Source organism: Arvicola amphibius, chromosome 14 (assembly GCF_903992535.2).
Source record: "Arvicola amphibius chromosome 14, mArvAmp1.2, whole genome shotgun sequence".
Taxonomy (NCBI): domain Eukaryota; kingdom Metazoa; phylum Chordata; class Mammalia; order Rodentia; family Cricetidae; genus Arvicola; species Arvicola amphibius.
The window spans coordinates 41,062,430-41,088,932 of NC_052060.1; the positions used below are offsets into that span (position 1 = coordinate 41,062,430).

At 38.0% G+C, this 26,503-nt stretch overlaps 1 long non-coding RNA gene across 1 annotated transcript in view; it reads right to left on the reverse strand.

Moving 5' to 3' along the window:
- LOC119801105 overlaps positions 1 to 25,955 on the reverse strand; it is a 60,312-nt gene extending 34,357 nt beyond the window's left edge. Inside the window, exon 1 of the long non-coding RNA XR_005283140.1 lies at positions 25,901 to 25,955. This is a non-coding gene — a long non-coding RNA (uncharacterized LOC119801105). The remainder of the gene's footprint in view (positions 1 to 25,900) is intronic.
- Between the last annotated feature and the right edge of the window lie 548 nt (positions 25,956 to 26,503).

Sequence of the window (26,503 nt, forward strand, 5' to 3'; positions counted from 1 at the left end):
TAACAAAATTTAACTTAAAATTGGAACACAAGTATTAAATTGTTCCTCAAAGTACAGTCGAGGACAGAATGCACAGAGAGATGCTGGATGAAAAATAGAGAAGACAAGCAGACTGGATGGCCACAGCCTTGATGTTCTATCCTGAATGACAAGCCCAGGTTGACTGGCTGAGAGAGAGAGATGGAGAGACACAGATGAGCACAGAAAGGAGCATTAGCTTTGCTATGGGTGGCTGTACTGGTTAGCTTTTGTTTGTTTGTTTGTTTGTGCTGACACAAACTAGAGACACCTGGGAAAAGGAAGTATCAGCCAAGGAATTGCCTCCATCAGACTGATCTGTTGGTATATCTGTAGGAGCATTTTCTTTCTTTAAAAATTACTTTATGTGAATCCCAGCACTCGGGAGGCAGAGGCAGGCGGATCTCTGTGAGTTCGAGACCAGCCTGGTCTACAAGAGTTAGCTCCAGGACAGGCTCTAAAGCTGCAGAGAAACCCTGTCTCGAAAAACCAAAAAAAATTACTTTATGTGTATGGAAGTTCTGTCTGCATATATATCTGTGTACCATTTGCATATAGTCCCTGCACAGGCCAGAAGAGGGCATTGGATCCTCTGTAACTTCAGTGACAGATGACTGTGAGCTGCCATGTGGTTTCTTGGAATCAAACAATTTATTTTAAAAATTATACCATGACACTATTTTCTTTTTTTCACATTTAAGTTTTAACAAATGACAATTTTTTATTTATAACTAAAAACATCTGAAAGTTTCATTACACATAGGTGCCAAGATATTTCTGTTAAATACTCTTATAAGACTATATAATCTGTAGTTCTGAAAAGTACTAATCCTTCTGCAAATCAAGTCCTATGTGGAAACAAGACTACTGGCTATTGATCTCAACAGTTCTAGCTACATGAATTGTCATGGAGAATGCTTTTTTAACAGTATAATAAAAATCAATTCAGTCAGTTCCACAAACCTTAGGTGTTGATGTTTATCTCCAGGATTTATATCAACAGGATTAATATGCATTCTTATTGTATTTACATTTTGTTGCAAATACAGGGAGACCCTGTGGAGACTATACATTTTTTTTTTTTAATATTAGTTATTTGAGAGAAGCTTTCGGCATCTTGGTCATATTCACTGACCTTCCCCAACTCTTTGCACATTCATTTACTTTCCCTACCAATCTCTTTTAAAATTAAACCCCCAAAGACCAAAACAAGTGCCAAAATATTCTTGAATGTTCTTCCACTTGAGTATGATTGAGTTACCAGGGCCTATTCTTAGAGCAAACAGTCTCTCCCCTCTCTTAACAGCTAGCAATTACCAGCATTGTCACAGCTAGGGTTGGGTGTGTGTGCCAAACTCTCCTCTTTTTATTGGGATTTGGTCTGTATTGGGCTTGTGTGTTATGGATGCTTTCATAATTGCTGGGAGTTCATATGTGCAGCTGCCCTGCTAGGTCCAGATGACAATGTTTCTTTATTGTCATCCACCATCTTTGGCTCTTATACTCTTTCTACTCATTTTCTGCAATAATGTCCAAACCTTGGGAGTGTGTGTGTGTGTGTCTGTGTGTGTGTGTGTGTATGATATGTTCCCTTTGGGACTGAGAATTCTGAAGTCCTCTTATTCTTTGTACTTTACTTAGTTGTAGGACTTTCTGTTAATTGCCATCTGCTGCAAAAGAAAAGTCTCTGGTGAGGGTTGAGAGACATTATCTATGTGTACAAATATAAGTGAGCAGGAATCCCTTTAATTTTATGTCTACTCAGCAGAGCAATGATAGTAGTTTCTCCCTTAGGGCCTCTGTCTTTTCTAGTCATAGGGTGTTGGCTCAATAATAGTGCCAAGTATGGATCTCCTCTTGAAGAGTAGGACTTAAATCTAATCAGATAGTTGTTGGTTACTTCCATGATGTTTGTGTCACCATTGCACCAGCCACCATGTCTTGCCAGGCCAGTCATTATTGTAGTTCAAAGAGAACACAGCTGTAGTTCAAAGGGTAATTGATGATTTTTTTTTCTCTACTAGAATGCATAGCACCTTCCAGTACTATGAAAGCTAGCCAGTAGGGATGACTCCTCTGGGTCAGTACCATGTTTACTACTCAAGTATGCAATGGCTACAGCAATAGGGTCTTAGAGAGAAACTAAGAGAATTGACTATAGGCTGTAATGCTTAGGGGCCTATAGGATCTCACTATTTTACAGTAGAGTCCATCAACTGTTACTGTATTCCATTCATGTATGCATCTTCAAAAGACAGTGCTTAGCTGAAATGTGTTCCCATTATTTTGGATCCATTTAGTAGTGTAAGGCATTGAGGTAATTTGATTTCATTTTGGGTAATAGGGTTTATTTACATATTCTAGGTTGCCCTTGAATTCATTCAGTAGCCCAGAGTAGCTTTGAATGTATACTCTTGTCTCAGTTGTCCTTGTTCTGGGATTACAGATGTGCCCTCTCAAGGCCTACCATTGTGTTTTTCTGAGAAGATTTATCCCTCCCCAAACCATAGGACTTTTCTCTGTTTGAGTCATGAAGGGATTGATATCCTTTATTGTTTCTCCTGTTCTTAAGATGCAGTTTTGGATGACTGGCTAACATACTAATGATATTTGGATGCTGTCCAGATGAAAAATATCTTATACTGCAGCTTTGATAGAGGACTTCTGATGCAACATTCATCCATAATTACTGTCTTCAGAATACATATTTCCGTGGATTTTTTTGCTGTTTTATGATTGAATTGCTTAAACACATCCAATATGTACAAAAAGCGTGAATAAAATACTTTTTATCAACATTAATAAGAAAACTAAATTCAGGATTTCTTTTATCAATGAATAGGTTTTTAAGCAAAATAGACAAATCACCTTCCCGTGTTTTAGACAGCAGAATAGTAACAATGGACTTCATTATGACATTTTCAAGCATGAACATTGTGTTCTCTGAGCACATTAATTGACCCATTTCCTTCTCATTCCACTGATTATTCCTTCCAACTAATCCCCTTCTTCTTGGTAAGCCACTGTTTTTAAATTAATATATGGACAGTTTTGTATATGCTTATATATATTAAGGGAATTGATTAACCTTATTTTATTTAATGAAGGAAATTTTTTTTTTTTGAGACAAGGTTTCTCTATGTAACCTTGGCTCTCCTAAAACTCACTGTTTAGGCTAGGCTGGTCTCAAATTCACAAGATATGTGTGCCTCTGCCACCCAAGTGGTAGGATGAAAGGTGTTTGCTGCCATGCCTGTTAAAGAAGAAAATTTTACAGAAATTACCTATTTTTCTTTAAAAAATAAAAACTTCATACCCGGCAACAAGTAAATGATGTTGATGTGTTAACTCATTTTATCATCAGAACTTTGAGAAAATAATGGTACTGTTTTCTTGTAAATATTACAGATGATAAGACTGATATTTTAGAAGAGCATGATGTAGGTTAGATCAGAGAAGAAATCCTGTATTTAGCTTTCTTCTTAATGTTGCTGTAAATATTTTCTCTGTGCTTTTTGTATATATTGGATGTGTTTGAGTAGTTCAGCCACAAAACTTAACAAAAATCCACAGAACTATGTACTCTGAAGATAATTTTTATAGATGAATGTCATGTGGCAGAGGGCACAGAGTCGTGGACTTGGAGGGTTAGGCGTTGTTCTACTGAGCACCTCACAGAAACTAATGTTGACTCTGTTGTAAACAGACAAGGTGGTCAGTGAGAAAGGATGGACTTGACGTGGGGATCAGCAAGGGTAGACTTGATGTCCTGAGAACATAGTAGAGACCAAAAGGACGGTTCATAGGTATGTATGTCTTCCTCCAACTCAAGCGATTAGGAGGAGTGAGCTTTGCTGTGGGAAAGCATATCACTTCCACTGCAGAGGATCATTGGTGGCTCACTTATATTTGAGGTGTTGAGGGAGAGCTTGATAACTTGGAGACCTGAATGCTGCTATGCACCAAAATATGAGCCAGTGAGTTGGGAATGTACATGAGTGGTAGAAATACGTGCCCCTCCCATGTCCAGACCAAGAAACTGACTATGACTGAGGTTCTTCCTTGCAAGGCTTTTTCTCATTGTCAAAGCAAGTTCGATTTGGGAGAATTCATGGAAGCTTGTTTCTAACTTAGCTACACTGGAATGCTGCAATTTAACCTCACAAAGGTTAAGCAATTGCTAGGGTCATACATTTAATAAGTGATGGGGCCAGGAGTTATACTAAGCTCTACCTAATACCAGACCTGAGTTATAATTAACCATGGTCCAAAGGGCTTTATTGCCTTTTTAATTCCTAGGTCAAGAGAGGGCATACAATAAGTAATTCATTCAGCAACAATTTGAGAATATTATTATTGTTGCATAATATATAAGAAAGAACATATCCCCCCCCCTTACATTTCATTGTGAGAGCAAATTTTTGAAAAGGGAGAAAAGGAGAAACTCAGTAGGGAAGATTCTTAGAGAAGGAAAAGGGGATGAGGAAGGACAGGGAGTGATGAGGAGCCAGCTTTGTGCACACCATGGTGTGAAGTGGTGAACAACATGCCAGCCTTGCTTCCTCCTGCACCTGCTTGGATGGGAGCTCATTTAAGAAGTCCCAAGTATTTGTGCTGGGCTCCATCTGGGACTCATCCTTGGGTATTGACCTATGTTCTTCTGCAGTGGCTCACTGAATATTAAGAATTCATTTATTTGTTCATTCTAAAGCTGGAAGTTATTATACTCCTCTTGGGATGCTACAGAAAAATAATACAGACCGTAGATTCTAGACAATAGAAATTTATATCCTACTGTTCTTAAAGCTGCTAAGCAGCGTGTTAGTAGCTTTAGTAATTGGTGAAAGTCCATATCTTGGTTCACACTTGTTTGGTGGAAGGACTAGGTATCTCTTGGAGATTTCCACTTAGATATTTATTTTCTGCTGTTTAAGATTGAAACTAGGGCCTTGTACATGTAAGGCAAGTTACAAGTCCCAGCCTTATGGTTCCTATAACGAGGGTACTACAGTTATGAACTATTGGCTGCATGACCTAATTATCTTTCAAAGACCTTTCGTAATACCATCATTGCCTAGTTTTAGCATTTCAACATGTGAGCTTTGTGAATAGAAACAACCAGCTTATACTGGAACTTTTACTATTCCTCAAGCTTGGGATGTACACATTGTGGCCATTCTTAGGGAGGTCAGCTCTTCATTCACGCCAGTATTTTCTGTGAAAATAGTAAGCCACGGTTTTTGAAGTGAATTCTCCCTGAAGCTTTACAGCTCTGTGGGAGCCTCTGCATCCACATTATTATTCAGCAGAGTCATCAGATGAATGCATAAGAAATGGTCACTTACTCGCTCCACTTACTTGCATTAGAAGTGAGACTATTTAAAAAATTATGACCATTATACGGTGAACTCCTTTATCCTTTAAACACTCTCTTTTAACTTACACACCAACAAATAAACAGTTTTGAATTTTAGTTCTCAATTCTCTGAGATATGAGAGGAATGTCCCATGCAGCAAAGCAGCAGATTCTTTCTTTTATTGATGTTATTTATTGTTGCAACATGCTTCATTAAATAACCTCATATCTCTGTAGGGGAGGATCTGGAGGAAAGAGGAGGTGGAAGGGAGAGGATTGGAGGGAGGATAAACTACAGTTGGAATGTAATGTTTGAGGGAATGATGATGATGATGATGATAATGATGATGATGTTGATGATGATGATGACCATGACCCTGTTTTTTTACTAACACAACTTAATATGATTTTGTCTGGTAAAAGTTTTTAGCAGCATTTGCCACTTGTTTAGTTTATTGTGATCATGGTGGGAAGCAAGGCAACATGCAGGCAGACATGCAGGTAGGAGAAGTAGTTGACAGTTCTACATATTGATCCAGGTAGGGAGGACCACTGGGCCTGGCTTGGGCTTCAAATCCTCAAAGCCTACCCTCAATGACCTACTTCTTCCAACAAGGCTACATCTATCCCAATAAGACCACACCTTCTAATCCTTTCAAATAATGCCACCCACTAAGCACTTAACTATATGAGCCTATAGGGGTCATTCTTATTTAAACCACCATTTTGGACAAAGTATCTGCAATAAAAGAACAAATGATTTTTAAAAAATATTTTTGGCAGTGCTCTATTACAACTTAGCTTGTCTATTTGAATAGATATAACACTAATTAAAACATAGTGACCTTTTCATGATTTAAAAAACACACCAAATTTCTTACAGTTCTTTTCAACATATTTATTTATTTATTTATTTATTTATTTATTTATTCACATTAAATAAAATGTGAGTGAATGTTTGCCTGCATTATGTATATAAACCACATACATGCCTGCAGTACACAGAGGCCTGAAGAGGGCATTGGCTTTCCTGGAACTGGAGTTCCTGATAGTTATGTGGGTTCTGAGGACCAAATCCAGGTTTCTGCAAGATCAGCAAGCTCACTTAATTACTGAGGCATCCCTCTAGCTCTTCCTGTATTTCTTAATTAGCAATAAATTTCATTGTTAAATTGGAAATTGAAGAGCAAGAAATAAAATGAAACTTATTAAGAAGAATACTTTGATTACTATCAGCAAAATAAGTAGCAAACAAGTTTGTTTACTGTGCACTTATATAAGTATCTGAAGACATTTATCTGTTGGTAGGAATTTTTTTTTTTGAGAAAATGCACTCAAAGCAATTAATCAAGCGGAGTATATGAAGCTCAAAATATTACTTTACCTTTACTGTTTGCAAGGTCATAGGTCATATTGGGATGTTATAAGTAGTCTAAGGTTGCGAAATCTTAAGTAGTTTGGAAACAATAAGTCATAAGGAAAATGAAATTCAGTACAGCGAAGGGCTAAAAAGAAAACAAACATTTAGTACCTGCAGAGAACACTAAAGACATTCCTTTGATTCATTCTCAGTAACTCTTGTAGTGGCAGATAGATTTGAATGTTTCTATGTGCCACGGAAGTTGTGCTATGATGCCTGGCAATTAGCATAAGCTTGAAACCAAAGAGCTGGAAAAACATGTTCCAGGACATTGCAGATCAAATCATATTTTATAAAAGGAGTCTGCTGGGTGTTCCACGGATGGAACATCAAACATAAAAAGATAGTTTAATGGATTTCAATCATTATCTAAGCACAGACTCCTTCAGTCAAGTTTATGTGCGTTGTTAATCCTGTGCTGCAAACCCAGAAGGAGGAAGTCGGGCAGAAGCATCACATGAGGTGTTTCAAATGGCAATATTTGATTTTTGAAAATCAATAAAAAAAGAGGTGGCTGCTTCGAGCAGCTCTTCTAGGGGAACTGTGTGCTCTTACGGGAGGTAGGCAGCAGTAGAAGCACTCGGAAGGCAGTGAGTGCTTTGGGAATCTACTGAACTCCTTGTTTTGACGGCCACTTAAAGGCAGCAGGAGAGCCAAAGTAATGACCGGGTGGTGGCTAAGAAGAGTCCCTGTTCTTCTCTCTGAGCTCCTTGGTTTGGTTCCCAGAACCTACATGGTGATTCAACCACTCATAACTCCAGTCCAAGGAATTCCAGATTCCTTTTGACTTTTGAGGGTACCAGGCATGCATATGGTGTACATACATACATACAGGCCAAAAAAACATAAGATAAAATAAAAATAATAAAAGCCATTTGAATCCATGGGATTCTTATATGTACATGTACACACACACACACACACACACATACACTCATACACACACATATACATATATTTGTGCTAAAGTATGTTTTTGCGTGTATTTTAAGTCAGCCATCATATCTTAATTTTTAAATTATGCTGATGGACCAGCTGTTTCCTAATGTATTTAAAGCAAATAAATCTTGGAAAATATTGAAGAAATGATACACAGACTTTTAAAGAATATTCATTAAAATAGATGATTACAAAGATTAAGTAAGGGGTCTATGTTATAATCAGTAGCATTATGATACACAATACTATCAATCACACAGAATAGCTAGAAGGAAATTATTTCTTTATATCACTAGCAGAATCTAAACTTAGAAGTAGCCTTTGGGGATAGTGGGAAACTTGATAAAGGATATTATAAAACTCGTCATGACAGTATCATAGAAAGACTCGAGGAAACAGACCGATGTACCTTGAAAAATAAAACCGATGTTTTAAAAGAAGTCAGTTCTGTTTAGGTGTGTTCTATCTACATTATGCCATCAATGATGAAGAAAAAACCCCTCAATTTCTTGTGAATGTTGTGAAGAACCTGGCAAAACATTTTAAATTTCACTTCGACGAATTTATGTTGTACAAGAGCAGCAGAAAGAAAACTAAAAAATAAAAAAAAAACACCAATATACTAAGAAGTAGCATTGCCTTAGCTGGTGTGAAGAAGTGCTATAAAATGGGTTCAATGGAAACCACATGATGCTGAGGCGCAGTATCTGGCCTCAGGCTCACCTGTGTTTAGGGATTTAAATCCAGGAAAGCATTGGCTTTTAGATCATTTTTTTTTTTTTGAAAATAGCATGTTTAACACATGCATAAAACAATATCCAGTGTGCAACCCCACCTTGCTGTCTCACAAATTTGTGGTGTCTAGTCCTTCATTGTCCTGCGTATTTATAAATTCACAAATACAACTTGCTCAACCCTTATAATGTTACTGGTATGTTTATAATTTTAGGAGGACTGATCTCTTAGTACTGGATATCCAGTTGGGGATGCTGTTCCCTGGCAAAGACTATTTCTTCTGCTCTCAGCATTTCTTAATTGCCTGTAGTTCTTTATCAAGGGCTGAGGCTTCATAAGAATTCTCCCTTCTATGACTTGGGTACAAAGTGGCTCCTACACTTAAGAAAGAAGGAGTATGGGATTAGTTTGAATGGGGGAAAGAGTACAACAGTATGCTCCGATTCTGCTATACCATGTTCCTTTCCTATGGGAACAACAAAGATGTGTTAAGTAGAAGGTAGGGTCCTCATAGCTCTTCCCCATGTACAAGAAAAACCTGTATAATTGCTGAGACAGAGTTAAAGCAATAGGAACCAGGACTTGAAGAACAGACACAAAGAGGTATGTGGATAGGTGATGCTGTAATTAGAAACATCTGGGGATGGTTAACTACCTTTAATGACTGTCTAGATGTATTTCCCTCTAAGGTTCCTATAGGGGTTGTTTTTCCTCCAGTCCACTAAAATTTGTGTTTTCATAGTTGGAAGTTATCCACGGCAGCATACATACAGAATATATATACAATCCATTAACATTCTGGGTCAGATGACTTGGCTCTTGAAGGTACTTCAGAATCTCTACTAACCCAAGATTCATGTTTAGCACTTACGTTCCTTCACTGGGATACTCTATTATCACTGACTCTTATTCACTTTTGTGTGTTTTAATTCTGTGTATGTGCATGTTTAATGGTTCACGTATGAAGGACAACCTGCAGGAGTCACTTTTCTCTTTCAACCATGTGGGTTATGTGGGTCAGGCTCAGGTCTTCAGGCTTGGTGCACACACCCTTACCCAGTGAACCACCTCACCAGCTTGTGAAACTGTACTTCTCCAATTTTCTGTGGGCTGCCAACCTTTTGAACACATTACTTTTGTTCCCGCTGATGGGGGAAATGCTCTTAGAGAACCTCAGAGATGATGGCATCACAGGTATGTCACCAATCAGTTGGCTGAGTGATCTTTTGCTCTACCTGGATAGACATAATGGATGGTTTAGAAACACTGCAAATACTGGTTTCCAGTCTTTCATTTTCCCTATTGTTTGGCAGCAGTGAGAGGTGGCATTCATTAGGCAGGAAGAAATCACAGCAAGCTGCACCCTCTAATACTACAGTCCCTGTTCAAGTCTTAGGTATCTAGATCAGTACTGGATCTGTAGTCCCTGTGAGGGCCTAAGCTTCTCAGGATCTTTGCACCCATAGGAGCCACTCAATCTGGATCTCCAGATAGGCTAAGGGTCCTTGTCAAGGTACCTTGGTCCTTGTTGATGGCAGTTGTTACAGTTCTCATCCCTGGATCTGAAATTCTTGGGCCCAAACAATTGATTAGAAAAGCCTCTAGTAAGTGATGTTAGAAAGAAACTTTTCTCACTGGATTTTGAGTATGGTTTGCAGAGAAGAATAAAAGCTTTGCTAGGTGGTAAAGACTTGGATTGGGGTTGTACAGTATGCTAAAGAATGTTGATGAATACTTTACCTGGGCAAAAATACGCTATAGTTTGCTCAGTTGTTTTGACAGGACATGTTTCAACACAATTTAAGCTTATCGGCCTTCAAATATCTTTTAAATGGAAGAGCTATATATAAATGAGCCCGTTTATCTTGGATGACTGAGTAGGGAAGTATTGCATGCCATTTCTGTCACCATGTATATTTAATTCAGCTGGACTGACATGTGCATCTTTTCGTGATGGGATTAACATTTAGATCCTCTGTCAGTATTATATGTGATGGTCTTGGATCTCAGAGCCCTTAGACGTCTCCAATTTTGTGGGATAGGTAGACTTTATGCTGCATTTACCAGAAAATGAGTAGCAGATCTGGTTTTCTCTGGATTATCATCTACTAGTTAATGTAAAGTGCTGAAGAAAAGATAGAAGGTGTGCATGTGTGTCGTGTGTGTATGTTTGTATGTGTGTGTGTGTTGTCTCTCTGTGAGTTCCTGTGTGTAGGGATAATTTTGGCTGTTACGTGTGGCTGCTTGCTTTGTTGGGCTTCACACACTTTCTTATTTTTTTTATTAAGTTTTTAACTTTTTTCTCAGTTTTTCCTAATGCATTAGCTATATTTTCCTGTGTGTCCACATGCTTTCTCTCCTGAGCATGGTTGACAGGACAGTCTCTTTTCTAGTTCTCCCCAATGCCTGAAGAGAAAACATTTTGGTTATTATTTATGTGAAGAATTGCATGAATTATAATTATAATTTTATAATTTATAAAATTAAAGGAAGTTTAACATTTTATGCTTGTGGGTTTTGATCACACTAAAATGTTGACTAAGACCTGTGTTCTGCTTTGAAGTCTGTTTTGAGTATGTGGATTTAGCTTTACATTGAAGTTTATTGTTTTCACCAACCTAATGTGAGCCAATGATGGATGGAATGGTAGAATTTACAAATAAGGATCATTCTGGCAGTTTTGATTTTAATCCAGCTGGCGTGTATCATGAGGCTGCATGAGTGCATGAGTGTTACCTGCGTATAGGCACCCTCAGAGATTAGAGTGCATTGGGTTCTCTAGAATGGTAACTGTAACAGGAGTTACAGTCAGTCGTGAGCCTCTGAGGTGGGTGCTTGGAACTGAACCCTGGTCCTCTGCAAGAGCAATAAGCACTCTAAAACATCAAGCCATCTCTTAAGCCCCTGTTGTTATTTTAACCCTCTTCCTGTCCACAAGCGGGAGTTATTAACTCACAATTTGTCACAGGACAAAACTTATTCATTGCAAGAAGAACTGTGGATACAGCTCAGTGGTGAAGTACTTTTCTGCACAGGGGAGGCCTTGGGTTTGATGTTAACCAGTCCCTTAGAATTATTGTGAGAATAATGGTTAGAGTGTTTCTCCATATTTTCTCACAATGTGCCAATTTATAAACCAAAGATTTTTGACAGACCTTGTAGATGGAAGTTTCTGTCCTGCCCAAACCTGCAGCTGTTCAGTCCCAAAGGAACACACAGAGAAATATATTAATCATAAACTGTTTGGCCTGTTAACTCAGGATTCTTATTAACAAACTCTTACAACTTAAACTAAACCATAATTGTTGTTTCTATTTAGCCATGTGGCATGGTACCTTGTATCAGTGAGGTATTCTCATCTTGCTTCCTCTGTGTCTGGTGGGTGACTGCATCTCTCTGCCCTTTCCCTTCCCAGAATTCTCCTAGTCTGGTTGTGCTGCCTATACTTCCTGCCTGGCTACTGACCGATCCACGTTTTTTTAAACCATTATGAATGACAAATCTTTATAGTGTACAAAAGCATTATTCTACAAGACCCAATAAAAATATACTTAAAGAAGTAAGCAGTATATTTTAATTATATTTTACTTCAAAAATAAAATATAGCTCTTTGTAAAATAAAAGCTTACTGGCTAATATTCAATGTACAAACTGATGTGTTTTAGTAATACTTCATCATCCAAATGTCTATACTTTGACTATATTTATAACTCCTATTTCTCTCTCCATCTATACCCACTGTGTGGTTTTAATAAAAATAGCCTCCATAGGCTCATAGGGAGTGGCACAGTTAGGAGGTGTGACCTTGTTGAAGTAGATGTGTGTTTGTTAGATAAAGTGTTTCACTGGGAGAGGATTTGGAAGTTTCAGATGATCAAGCCAGGCCTGGTGTGGCCTAACTTTCCCAGTACTAACACAGCCACATCTTGGTTTTGTTGTTGTCGGCTGGTTTTTCTGGTTCCATTTCTTTGGAGTGCTCTTTTCCATCCTTTCAATCCAAGATCATTTTTGTCCTTATTTTTCTTTGTTTCATGTGTGTAGCAAATCCATGAGTCCCATTTCTTAGCCCAACCTGCCAGTCTGTGCCATTTGATTGGGGTATTGAAGCCATTTTAACATTTGGATTTGTATTTATAGTTAGATATTAATTCCCAACATTTTGCTGTTTTGTAATGTTTGGTATTTTTCTAATCCTAGTTTGTAGATAGGGTATTACAGTACAGTTTATAGCTTTTCATAGCCTCATGGGTGTATTATTTCCCTCTTTATTATGTAGGATTTTTTATGTATTTCTGAGTACTCACATAATGGTTCCTTTAGTTTTTTTTTTAACTTTTATTATCTCAAGACTTTTTTTCTCCTTCAATTATGACAGGTAGTTTGGTTTATACAGTAAACGGGTTTGTCAGTTACTGTCTCAAAGCCCGAAATGCACCACTCCACGCTCTTCTTTCAGAGTTTCCACTGAGAAACCTGCTATTATTCTAATGGGTTCGCTTTTGTGTGACTTGATAATATTTTCTTCTGACTTCCAAAGTACTTTCTTTGTTCTGTGTACTTTTCCCCTTGGCCTTATCTGTTTGGCATTCTAAATGTTTCTAGTATCTGCATAGCCATCTCCTTCTCTAGATTTTGATTTTTTTTTTTTGCTTTTGTTTTATTGAATTACTTTTTTTCTTTTTCTTTTTTTTGTTTTTTGTTTTTTCGAGACAGGGTTTCTCTGCAGCTTTTTTAGAGCCTGTCCTGGAACTAGCTCTTGTAGACCAGGCTGGCCTCGAACTCACAGAGATCCGCCTGCCTCTGCCTCACGAGTGCTGGGATTAAAGGCGTGCGCCACCACCGCCCGGCTTGAATTACTTTTTATCTTGTACTTTTTCTCTCTTTCTGTGCCCATGATTCATATACTTGGTTTATAATGGTGTCGTGTATATCTTGTATGTTCTGTTCACACTTTATCATTATTGTATCTCCGTTGTGTGAACATTTTAACTCCCGTATACTTGTCTTCTGGCTCTGATATTCCACCTTCCTGCAGAACCACACTATTTTCACTGAGAATTTTACTTGAGGTTTTCATTTTAAATTTGTTATTTTTTTACTATTTCCTCATGTTGACTATCTTCCTTTTCATATATTGCATTGATATCTTTATTTCATTTAGCTGCTTATTTGTTTTGTCTATGACTTTATTCATGAGGTTAGTTGCTGTTTTTTTAATTTGCTGAAATGTCTTATAATAATTCTTTATCTGTCATTTCATCCAGTTCACGCCCATTGGAGTACCAAGTACTATGGAATTGATCATTTTCCCAGGAGCTGTGCTGCCTTGACTTTTTATGTTTCTTGCATTGGGGTTTTCATATCTGGGATTAGGTTATAGGGTGGGTTTTATTTTTAAATGCCTTCCCTTTACCAGTTGAAGTTTTTCAGTGTTCTACTGGGACTAGATAGAAGTAAGGTTGAGGTCTTGTTGCCCTCTGGCCTTAGAGTGTGTGGAGGCCAGCGTCTGTGCTTTCAGATGCTGTGCTCAGGCTCTGCTCATGATTCAGCACCATTCTGGAAGAGAATATGAGCTGGAGAAGCAACCCCAACTTAAGACAGTTCCATCTCACATCTTGTGGAAGATGCCCATTTTTTGGATGATAATAGAACTTTATTTTCCTTCTGATTAATTCATACATTTTGTTGTCATTCACACATTTTGCTATTCTGCATAAAAGAGGTTAGTATAAAAATCAATTAGCATAACATTGTCTGTGCTATTTAAAGCAGAGTCCATGTACAGACTCAGCACATCTATATATTTGTGCTAGTATTTCCCATGTAAGGCTAAACACTTGGGTTCTAATGGACTGAAATACAGCTTCTGGTAAACAAAGGGTACAAGAGGTCGCTGAAGAGCAAAGCAGGGCTGGTCCAGGTTCAGGCCGTCTGTCTTTCTGGGAAGGTCAGTAAATACCCAGTGCTGTAACAAAGTCCTGCAGATGAATTGTTGTTAGCTCATTTATTTCAAATTGTAAAGCAATTTCATATTCTAATCTTATTCTTCTGCAGCCATTTATGGCTGTGCCCTATGTTAGACCTGGTCAGGGTCACAAATGAGCGCCAAGAGAGTGGGGTTGCTATGGCGTGGTGTGCAGTGTGCCTGCACTACAGGCGAAAAGGAAACTTTATTTTCTATTTTGGGTCTCATGGCTGGGGACTTATAGCAAGAAAAAGGTCAATATAAGAAGTCAAACAAATTTACCTATGGGAGTTTCATGTGATACAGGTTACTTCAGAAATAAAGATCCAAAGGGGGGAAAATATACAGACATATCCACTCCCCTCCCCGCTACACACACATAGTATATGATAATTTTTAGCTTGAAAATAATAGTATATTTAAACCAGGAGTTTGTGACTAAATCACTTCATGGATAAGCTTATATTATTCTAACAAATATAAAATTTAGTTTAAAAATAGTAATACATACCCATTAAAGATAACTTTAAAATGCAGAAAGGCATAAGGAAAGAGTGGCAGTAAATAGCTTCGTGCCACTTATTTCTTCAAATTAAATTAAAAATAATGAATCATGTGAGTAATGAGAATACTAGGGAAAATAATTTAAAAAGTATATGTGGAGACTTAGAGTTGTCCATATGTTGTCTAGTGTCGGGGTCTTCCTCTCCCGGGAGCCCGTTAGACATCCCGACTTCAGTGGGAAGAGTTTGGGTATCAAATAAATACATCCATGGTTGCTATTCTGTTCTTACTTTCTTCCATACCACTGCTTTGCATTGCTGCCCTCTTTCCTGCCATAAGCCCATGAGGAACTGGATCATCACCTCAATGCAGTTTGCCACTCCTAGAAATTCAAAGAACAGCTCATCATTAAACCCTTCATTTATCCTCATGCATATATCTCTTTGATGCTGGGCAAAAGGAGAGAAATTCAAAAACTTAAATAGCATTTACTTGGACTTTGGTGTAAATAATTTAGAAAAGCTGATGAGAAAAATATTGAGGACATTTGATTTAATACTTAGAAAAATCTTTGTTGAGTTGAATTTCTAATTTTGACTCAAGGAAAGAGGAGAAAGGTAACGGTTATTGTTAGTGTTGATGTTTTGGGAATAAGTCTTTAGAAATACTTCAAATAGGAATAGTCATTTAATGCATAGGAAGACATTTCATGCGGAGTTCAGTCTTATTTGTAGCAGATGAGGCCGTGTCAACACGCTGGGCTGGTGGCTCCTCAGAGGCATTCGTTTTGAGTATTTCTATTTCTCCTTTGGTGCATGCAGTTATAATTTCTCATTTCTTCAACTATACTGAGATGGGCTTGGGGTGACGTAAACTAAGTTAGTTAACAAAATACAAGCTCGTGTGTGATGAAGAATATATCACTATCCGTCAAAGTGAAAAGCTGGCTGGTGGGTAGGTCAGTGCATCAAGGGAAAGTTGATTTTGTTCTACAAGGAGCCTTACTCAGAACCTTCTGCTCTGTACCATTATGGTAAGTAGTTCAATAATTAAAGTGGTGGTTTGCATGAATCCAAAAAATACTACTTAGAGACTGCCATGTGGGGGAGGCTTTGAGGAGGTGCCTCCCAGCCACATCAGGTGGGGACATCAGGTGGGGACATCAGGTGGGGACATCAGGTCTCCACACTCATCACCTCACAGCAACACAGAGGCTCTGCAAGACGCCGAGTGAGAACAGTTGCTATGGTTACACACAGCTTATAAGGGAACATCCAGTTTCGAGTCTATTAGCAAGATAAAACCGACTTTTACTGATCAGAACGAATCATGTGAATAATTCGAATACTAGGGTAAAGAACTTAAAAGGTATATTTGGAAACCTAGAGTTGTCCTTTGAAATTTTCTGCATGGTGACAGCGTGTCACAAGCTATGTTATTTACATAATCATAACTATTGACAATGCATAAAACTTTATATTGGGATTGTTTTCTCAAACTGTTAAAGCTTTTACTCAGAATTACAACTTTGAATAACTTCAGAAGACAGCATTATATATAGGGAGATATACGTCCTAAGTTGCTCTAAAGGTAAATGTGGTGGTTTGAATAAGAATGGCTTTAATAGGATCATATATTTGAATGTTTAGTCACCAGGGAGTGGAAATGTTTGAAAAGATTAGACAGATTAGGAGGTGTGGCTTTGTTGTATCAGGTGTGGCCTTGTTGGAGCAGAGGTGTACCATTGTGAGTGGACTTTGAGGTTTCAAAAGCTCACAACAGGGCAGGGCAAGGCTCTCTCTCTCCCCCCCCCCTCTCCTGATTAAGATTAGGATGTAAACTTCCCAGCTATTTAAATACTTTCCTTTATCAGAATTGCCTTGGTCAGGGTGACTCTTTACAACAATAGAAACATGACTGATACAGCAACACATGAGAAAATACAAATGGATTCCATCATAGACTCTAGTCCCCGAAGCACTACTTCAATGTACATATTGAACAGATAGATAAGACCAGGAGTCAGAGTGAAATAGTTAAATTCTGATTTTTCTATGTGATTTTGTTCAAATTATTTAAACTTATTGTGTCCAACTTGCCTTATCTCTTAAGGTGACAATCATATCTGTTTGCAAGATATCTGTGAGGATTAAATATGGTAATGGATATCAAAGGATCGATGTGAGGTAGATAGTATAATGTCTTCTGTACTGGCAAATTAATTTTTGAAGGTCTAATTTCAGCTGATTTAAAGCCACACTATTAATATAGTAATGTGCTAAGGTATAGGTTTTTTTATGAGTTTGAAAGGTCCTTCTTATTGTAAAAAATGCCTGCAGGAAAAAGAATTCAAAGCAACCTTGTCCTGTGGTGCTTTCTTTCTCAAGTACAATGGCACAATTGTTGGTTGACTGTGTTGCATTTGGCTTTTAAAGAAAGCACTAAAAATGCAACATGTCAGAACAAACATTCTTAGCAAACAAATTGCATTTATAGTTTTCAGAATCCCATGTGTGTTGGGAACATCACAATGAAAGTATTTATAGAACAAATATTTATCTCAATCTTGTTTTTTTTAAAATTTAAATTCATACACATATATTCTTTGACAGCTAGGTCTCCAGATTTAACCTAGGAAAGATAGGTAAAATAACTATCAGAAAACAAACTTCTACTCATGGTTTGGAGGACAGAGGTGGTCATTGATTTGGCATCTATTAGGAAATTCATATTATGAAAAATGTTTGATTTTTATGTAGAGTTTTTGGTTGGTTGAAAGGATAGTTTAGCATTAAAATACTGAATAGTATGTTTTCTTTGCTTTTTTCCCTCAAGACAGTTTCTCTGTTTAGCTCTTGCTGTCCTAGAACTTGCTCTGTAAACCAGGCTGGCATTGAACTCTGAGATCTGCCTGTCTCTGTTTCCTGAGAGTTGGGATTAAAGGTGTATGCACCATACCTGGCTGAATAGTATGTTTTCAATGGAGATTTAGTACTGTGTATTTCAGTACTTCAGTTAATACATGTATTTATAAATATTATAAGAAAAAGTAAGCCGGGCGGTGGTGGCGCACGCCTTTAATCCCAGCACTCGGGAGGCAGAGGCAGGCGGATCTCTGTGAGTTCAAGACCAGCCTGGTCTACAAGAGCTAGCTCCAGGACAGGCTCTAAAGCTGCAGAGAAACCCTGTCTCGAAAAACCAAAAAAAAAAAAAAAAAAAAAAGAAAGAAAGAAAGAAAAAGAAAAAGTAATCTATATTCTTTCTAGACAATATAAAACCCTTATAATAAAAATTTTAAAAAGTTTTGCACAGTCTCTTTAGCAGTAAGTATTCTGCCTTTTGGAAAATGCATTGGAATATACATATATTCATATATTTACAGTGTAATTTCAGTCATATATAGGTGATTTACATCTTTGATTTATTTTAAATGTTTGCCCATGTTACACATTTTACCTTACTTTTAATGTCCATATATATATATAAATGTCCATAATACGAATCACAATTATTCTAACCCTGTACTATCACTACCCATTTAAAAAGTATTTCCACAATATCTTTTGTGACTCACACCTCACCACCTGTTTTTGTGTCTGATTCAATTATGTGTTGACTGTAAAATGTAAAAATAATCATACAGAAACTATATTAATTACAGCACTGCTTGGCCAATAGCTTAGGCATATTCCTACATATAACAAAAAGATACCAAGCAAGAATTACAGTTATAATATTTCTTTGTCGGTTTAAAGTTTCATATCTAACTTATTTTTTATCATAACTAAGGAAAACTGTAACTCTTACTATATGTCTTCAACTCTGTCAAGTACCCCATAAGGATATAATATTATCTAAATAAATAAGAAGTGCCTTGTAAGCAATTTCCAAAGTTCTAGAAATGACAGAAACATCTCAATGCCTGGACAGTCCCCCAAAGTTCTTTTGTAATGTTGGGGCATCAATCTTCAGCCTATAGACTGATAATATCGGACAGACTTTTCAGTGAAGCACAAAATTTGAAGATCTGTTTTGCCTTGTACTGGCAAAGTTGATAAGTTGCTTTTTTTTTCTGTGTCCTGCAGAATGTCTGGCAGTTTTTTCTGTGAATCAGGAACACTGAAGGACCATCTCACCTTTTGAAAAGTTCAGCAGCCACTTTTCTGTGGGTCTTGCATGTCCAGTTCATACTTGCATGTCATCAAGTAATCCAGGCAAGAGCAGTTTCTTTCCCAGATGGCTAGCCTTGTCATATTTAAGGCAAATTCCATAATGGGTTTCTTCAATGCCCATCAACCTCTCTGAAGTAATTGGTGCTGCCAGAAACAGCTATGTCTCACTGTTGAAAAAGTCTAAGTTCTTAAAACATTTTAAATGCCATATTCTATAGGTCTTTGACGTGTTGAAGATTATTGATCTAACTGAAATATATCTCTGTATACCTAGAAAACCTAACTAACATAATTAAAAGTTTGATTATTATAGATGATATATTTCAGTTAGATCAAATTTTGAAGTTGAGATACCTTTAAAATATATATGTTGGTATAGATCAGTAGGCCCCAGAATCAAATATCTCTCTGCAGTCAAAGAATTCAAGGAAAACACAATAATATACTCTGTGTATTTTCCATCTTTATGTGACTTTTTTACTTTATTACTTTTTAGTATGTATCCTATTATCTTTACTCCTTTTATCTATGACTGTATGTACTCTTTCTTCTTTTTCTCTTAAGCCTACATATATTTATCCAAAACTGTGACCCATTCAGATGTCTTTTTCATTTGAGTCTGTCTTATTGTGTATCTATAATCATTTTCTGACCAAGGGAAGCTCTTTTTTTTTAAATGGTATGCAGACATGAATAGGATTAATGCTGCAGCCTTGACTGTTACCTCTGCCCCATCCAACATGGCAGAGTTATGTTTACTGCCTCTGTAAACCATGTTCACTGCCCCAGCTCCAGGGGTGCAGCAGATCTATGTTGCCATTAAGCAACTTGTAGCATTGTATCCACAAACCCTAAGTGCTCCATAGCTGGGTGCTCCATAGCTGGATCTCCAGAAAGAGCCAGAGCCATTTGTGTTGCCAGTCCAAACCAGGAAGCTATCTGTTAAAGAAGCTGTGTCTCTGCTTGCAGCCAGCAAACAGAAGTTATCTGGGAAAAAAAAGTGGCTACCAAGAAGCTGCACTTGGCTCCCATTTTTGTGGGTCTAGAAGCCCTCTTTTTTTCTTAAGATTTTTTTTAGGACTTATATGGATCCATTCCCCAGACAGTGGGCACCATTTGTAAATGGAGACTGTACTTTGGTTTTCCTAGTGTTTAGACCAAATAATCACACAGAAACTATATTAATTGCAAAACTGTTTGGCCAGTGGCTTAGGTGTATTCCTATCTAGTTATTATATCTTAAATTAACCCACTTCTATTAATCTGTGTATTGCCATGAGGCTGTGGTTTACTGGTAAGGTTCTGGACATCCTCTTCTTTGACAGCTACTTGGCTGCCTGATTCCACCTTCTTTCTCCCTGCATTCAGTTTAGTTTTCCCGCTTAGCTATAGTCTGCTCCGGCATAGGTCAAAGCAGCTTCTTTATTAGCCAATGGTAATAAAACAGCTTACAGAGGGGAATCCCACATCAGTGACTCATGTTCTTCCACTTCTTCAAATTGAATATGAAAACTTGGCTTAACTGAGATACTAACTTAGGTGTACTATTGTCTACAGTCTTGATAAAACGCGAAAACACAAAGCTTGGGACTGGGGAGATGACTCGTGGTTAAAGTGCTGGTGATGTAACCCCAAGGATCTGAGCCTGGATCCTGAACACTCTGTAGCTCTGGGCGGCAGACTTGGTAGATCCTAGGAGCTTGTTGATCAGTTACTCTGGTGGAAGCAGTGGGTCCCATAGGGGAAGGGGAAACAGCTTGATGTTAACCTCTGGTCTCTACCATACACCAGTGGGTGAACATATCTGCACACATACACATGCATTGCAGGCTCACACCTCAACACTACACACACACACACACACATACACACACACACACACGGCTTGTATAGAAATGATACAACATATTCTATAAATTCTCTTTCTTCAGCACCCTACCTACTTTCAAGCCCCTCTTTTTTTCTTTCTGTGTTAGCTAGCCTTCTGTTACTATGCCATATTGAAGGTTTCAGATGATGGCTCACTAACCACATGACTTTTGGGCCACAGCAAGGCAGTAGAATGAGGTAAAAGGATATACTAGGCTGGAACTGGTCAAAAACAGGAAAGCAGAGAAGAAAGAGAGCCGCAGTCTCCTTCCAGGACATGCACTCATGCTTAGAAGACCTACTGTTCACTTCCCCAAGTTGTGGAGTTCTAAAGATTCTGTTTCCTCCCTACACTGCCAACCTGAACTAAACATTAACAGATAAGCCCTGGAGGGACAGTTAAGGCCCAACTACAGGATCATTCCTCCACAGTCATTTTTTCAGTTCATTGTTTTGATAATATTGTCAACCAGGAGGGAAGCTTTGTAACATCAATGGGCATTTCAGAGTTATGTATCTTAAAACAAGGTTCTCCTATTTTCAGAACTACAGGTAGTATTAATCTTTGAAAATAGTGTCTCCCTAAAACTATAATCTTTCAGTTGACTGATGGATCTTTTTCTGTCTTATAAAACATAATTAGCAAGATCAAACGCAACAAGAGTTTAATAGTCACCTTCACATTTACCAGATGCCTTGTTAGCAATGCAAGATTCTAGGTTTAATGCCAAGCAAGCCAAAGCGGAGCCAAATGCTTTCAAGAGACTCATCCTATGACTCCTTTCTAATAAACATAGATGTCTGCATCACCTAAATGCTGTCAGAGAGCAGTATTTCAGAATAAGCTCGTTGGCAAAGTAAATGAAAGGCATGTAGGAGCCTGAAGAAGCATTCGCTCTTGTGAATCAATCAAAGCGCCTGTGTAGGAAATTTCATGTAGGAAATTCAGCTGGCTTTCATTTTATGCAGTGGAATTTTTTAAATGAAGAAAAGTAATTGGCAGTATTTAAACCCATTGTTCATTAATGTTTCTGCTTTTGTATAAAGCAATGTTCTTCGAATCTCTTGACTTTCTAACCTAGGGCTCCTGCCCCGGCATTTTCATTTATGCATTATTTTTAGCATTAAAGGACACCCTTATTAGGGACATAATTTTAGAGGACACAGAGTAAAAAAAAAATACACAGAGTCTACATTATTAAACAAAGGCTTTAGTATCATCCTACTTCAGTTTTGATAGCATAATTCAATGTTTATCCCTTTGCATTGCTATAGCAACAGTTCTGTTGAAGTTATACATTGGCAGAAATTCCTTAGTAGAACCTAAAAGAATTTCTTTTGTGATTTTTGTTTGATGCCTGTGCCACAGTGATGAGTTGAGAAATGACTTTTATGCAAAATAATTTCTAATTTTTTTCTTTTTATGAGACAGGGTCTCATGCAGCCTATGTTTGCCTCATGTTTACTAAGTAGCCAAGGATGGTCTTCAACTCCTGATCCTCCTGTTTCTGCCTCCTGAATGCTGAGATTACATATATGTGCCACCACTCCCAGCATGTAAAACAACTTTTGAAAATCTTTCTACCTGGACTGGAAATACAGCTTGGTTCTTAAGAGCATGGGCTGTCCTTCCAGAGGACCCAGGTTCAATTCCCAGCACCTGCGAGGTGATTCTTTAAATTTATCTGTAACTCTAGTTACAGGAGATTTGACATTTTTTTTTCCTGATCTCCATGTACCAGGCATGCACATGGTGTCCAGACATGTGTGAAAAACACCTATAACAATAAAATAATAATAATAATTAAGAAGTTAAAATTCTTCTACCTTGAATGACTATATATATATAATGTATGTCTGTATATCTATATATACATACACACGTGTATGCCCAATTTTGTAAACATTAAAAGCCATATGATTACTTAAATTACATTAAAATCGGAGACCAATTTATAATCTCCTTTTCAAATTGAGAGAAAGCAAGTAGTCAGAAACATTTGGAGTCAACCTGAAACACCTGTGCTATTTTTATGTTGCCTTTATGGAGTTTCACATAAAATAAGCAGAAAAATCTTAGCTGTTATTCACCAATTACTTCTAACAAGATATGGGATGACAGAATATGGCTTGCATTTTTACAAGATCTTAGCTAGAGCCTGACATGGTTAGAGTGCATTCCTGCAATTCCAGCACTCAGGAGGGAAGGGCAGGAGGATTGAGAGTTCAAAAATCAGCCTTGACTACATAGTAAGTTCAAGGCCAGCCTGTGTTACTTAAGACACTTCCTTGAAAAAGAAAAAAAGAAAAAAAGAAAAACAAAAGACAAAAACAACATACACACACACACAGAGAGAGAGAGACAGAGAGAGAGAGAAAGAGAGAGAGAAAGAGAGAGAGAGAGAGAGAGAGAGAGAGAGAGAGAGAAGCCCAAATCTCAAACAGATACTAGTCAGTAATATTCAGTTACTCAGTGCTACCTAGGAAATCTAAGTAAAACAATCACAGTTCATAAAAGTCAAAACTAGGCTGATTCTCGTCTCCAACGCAAGGTTAGTTCTTAGCAATATTCAGATTTTTTTCCATTGTTCTCTTGAACACTTTCATTTATCTTATTCTATTTTGTTGTTGCTATGGTCCTAGAGACTTCACCCAGTGCCTCACATATTTTAGATAAATGCTCTACCATCGAGCTACGTCCCCACCCCTTAAACTTAGCCTATTCTATTGCCATTTTCTGGACTTCTACATGCATGTGTGATGTGGTAGGTCCTTCTGTCTGTGTGCTGCTTTTATTGGTTAATGAATAAAGAAACTGCATTGGTCTGTAGACAGGGCCAAACTTAGGTAGGCCAGGAAGATGGAACTGAATGCTGGGAGAAAGAAGGGCAGAGTTAGGGAGAGGCCATGAAGCCACCGCCACCGGAGACAGACGCTGGGAACGTTACCTGGTAAAGCCACAGCCACAAGGCAATACACAGATTATTAGAAATGCGTTAAATTAATATAAGAATTAGACAATAAGAAATTAGAGCTAACGGGTCAAGCAGTGATTTAATTAATACAGTTTCTGTGTGATTATTTTGGGGTTAAGCGGCCAGAACAAACAGGTGGTCTTCCCCAACACCGTCTTCATACACAGACAGCCATACACATACGTCTAAATAAAAATAAATAAAAACAATCAGCTAAACCTAAAAATCCTCATTTATCTTTAATGACGATGAAAAATGAAGCTTGCACACTGAATTTATTTGTTTCTGAATTTTAAAAATTTAATTTTTAAGAAATTTTAGCAGTATGAATGTTTTGCCTACATATGTGTAAGTGCACCACATGCATACATTGTTTTAAACCATGAGCAGATTATTTTTTATATGTGGGGGAAATGATACCAAAACTAGTCTTTGAAATTAGAATAGTTGCCTCAAAGACAATACAACTAGTAATAGAAATATACACATGTCTACAGCCATACCACTCAGGCAGTGTCTTATGTAACCCAGGCTGGCCAATTCTGTCTGATCTTAGAAGCTAAGCAGGGTTGGGCTTGGTTTGTACTTGGATGGGAGAAATACACAAATGTGCACACATGTCTGTACATTGAATTTGGGAGACATTAAGTCTCATCTTATTACTTAAACTATATTAAAACAGATGGTAGACCTTCTTTCTGCTAAGTTAAACAAATGTTCTCTAATTTTACGATACCGAATGTGTCCATCCATTGAACAAGGATGAACTGATGACTTACTCTGACACAGGCTGACATGCAGAACATAAATACTCCAAGCTCTTAAGGCTTCAAGACTCATTCTTACAGTAGCTATCAAGACGACTTGGTGTACGTGTTAAGTAAAAGAAAAAAGAAAATATACAAATGAAGCAAAACTGAACACCAGTGAATTACAAAACTCTCTGGTTAACTGGGCTGGGGACAAAGGTTGCAGTTCCATTGGCCACAATTCTCTGAAAGGAATCCAAAAGGTCAAGCTGACTGGAACAGGGGGAGGAATGAAGCAAATCAGGGTCCCAGTGGCCATGGGGTGGCTACCAAGGTTCAGTGGTTTGTTCTTGATGTGCAGCCAAACTTTTGGACATTGGTCTGATATTTGTAGTTAGAGCTTCAGATTAATTTAGGGTATCATTAAAGGGGACATGCCATGCCATGGAATATTCCAGTTATATTTTATAATACTTCATAAGAGACAGCCATGTTTCAAAAGAATTCCTTAAAGTCAACACTGGGTTAAAATAGCATGACAATTTTTATCTGTGAATCATTGTGATGAATTCAGAACTGGAGAGACAGAAAGTAAATATGATCATTGCTTGCGATGAATTTTGGAAAAGAGAGGAAAAAAGGTGAGTCAGTGGGCACCATTTAGTCTGGAACGGGGAGGGGAGTGAAGCGAAGCAGGGTCTTTCTAAGGAGGTAAAACAGGAAGTGAGAAGTGAGCAAGAAATCACTGAAAGAACCACCTGCAAGAGCCAGGCGGTGGTGGCGCACGCCTTTAATCCCAGCACTCGGGAGGCAGAGGCAGGCGGATCTCTGTGAGTTCGAGACCAGCCTGGTCTACAAGAGTTAGTTCCAGGACAGGATCCAAAGCCACAGAGAAACCCTGTCTCGAAAAACAAAACAAAACAAAAAAAAAAAAAAAAAAAAAAAACAACAACAACAAAAAAAACACCTGCAAGCCTCCTACGTAAAGGGAACAGAAAGTGTAGAAGAATGAGATGAGAGGAAGGACGTAGCTACAGAAAGGGAACATCTCCGCTCTCGTGGGAAGTGCTTTTCTAAATTGGACTACACATACCTAGCTCTAACAGTGTCTTGCTATTGAGCAGGACAGCCAAAGGTATGTTGTAGTGACAGACCCTCCCCAGCTTAACCCCTCTAAACAGCAGGATTTCCTACTCACTGTTCATCTGTCCCAAGCTGGCTTGGTGCTCTATCCACAACACGCACGCCAGGACCCGTGCTGACAGAGCAGTTTTAGTGACGGAGTGAAACCAGAAAGCATGGCAAACTGCGTGCAGGCTCTTAAAGCCTCCACACATGGCACGTCACTTCAACTCACATTTCATTGGCCAAAGCAGTCACTTACCTTAAGTCATCACGGGAGCCTAGTTCTCCAGTGTGCCTGGTCAATAGGAGCAACTAGGAATTTGTTTGCAGCAGCGTGTGTGTGTGTGTGTGTGTGTGTGTGTGTGTATTTAAGTGCTTGTATCCAGAGAGAAAGTCCGTTATTATTTTAATCCAATTCTCAAGAGACTGTGATGACAATTAACGACTGCTGGACCAGTTGAAAATATAATTATTTTACAAGGCAATTTGCCATCTGAATAAGAAGCTAAAGTGATTCAAGAGTTCGGCCTTCCTTTGTGTTAGTGGTGGTAAGTCAAAAGTTGAGAAAAATGAGTTGACTATAAGATAGGGTCCCGAGTACAGAGAGTAGTGACTTAAAAATACCCAAGTCTGAGGGAAGAGACGAGTGTAAGGAGACCCCAGAAGACATCTGGGG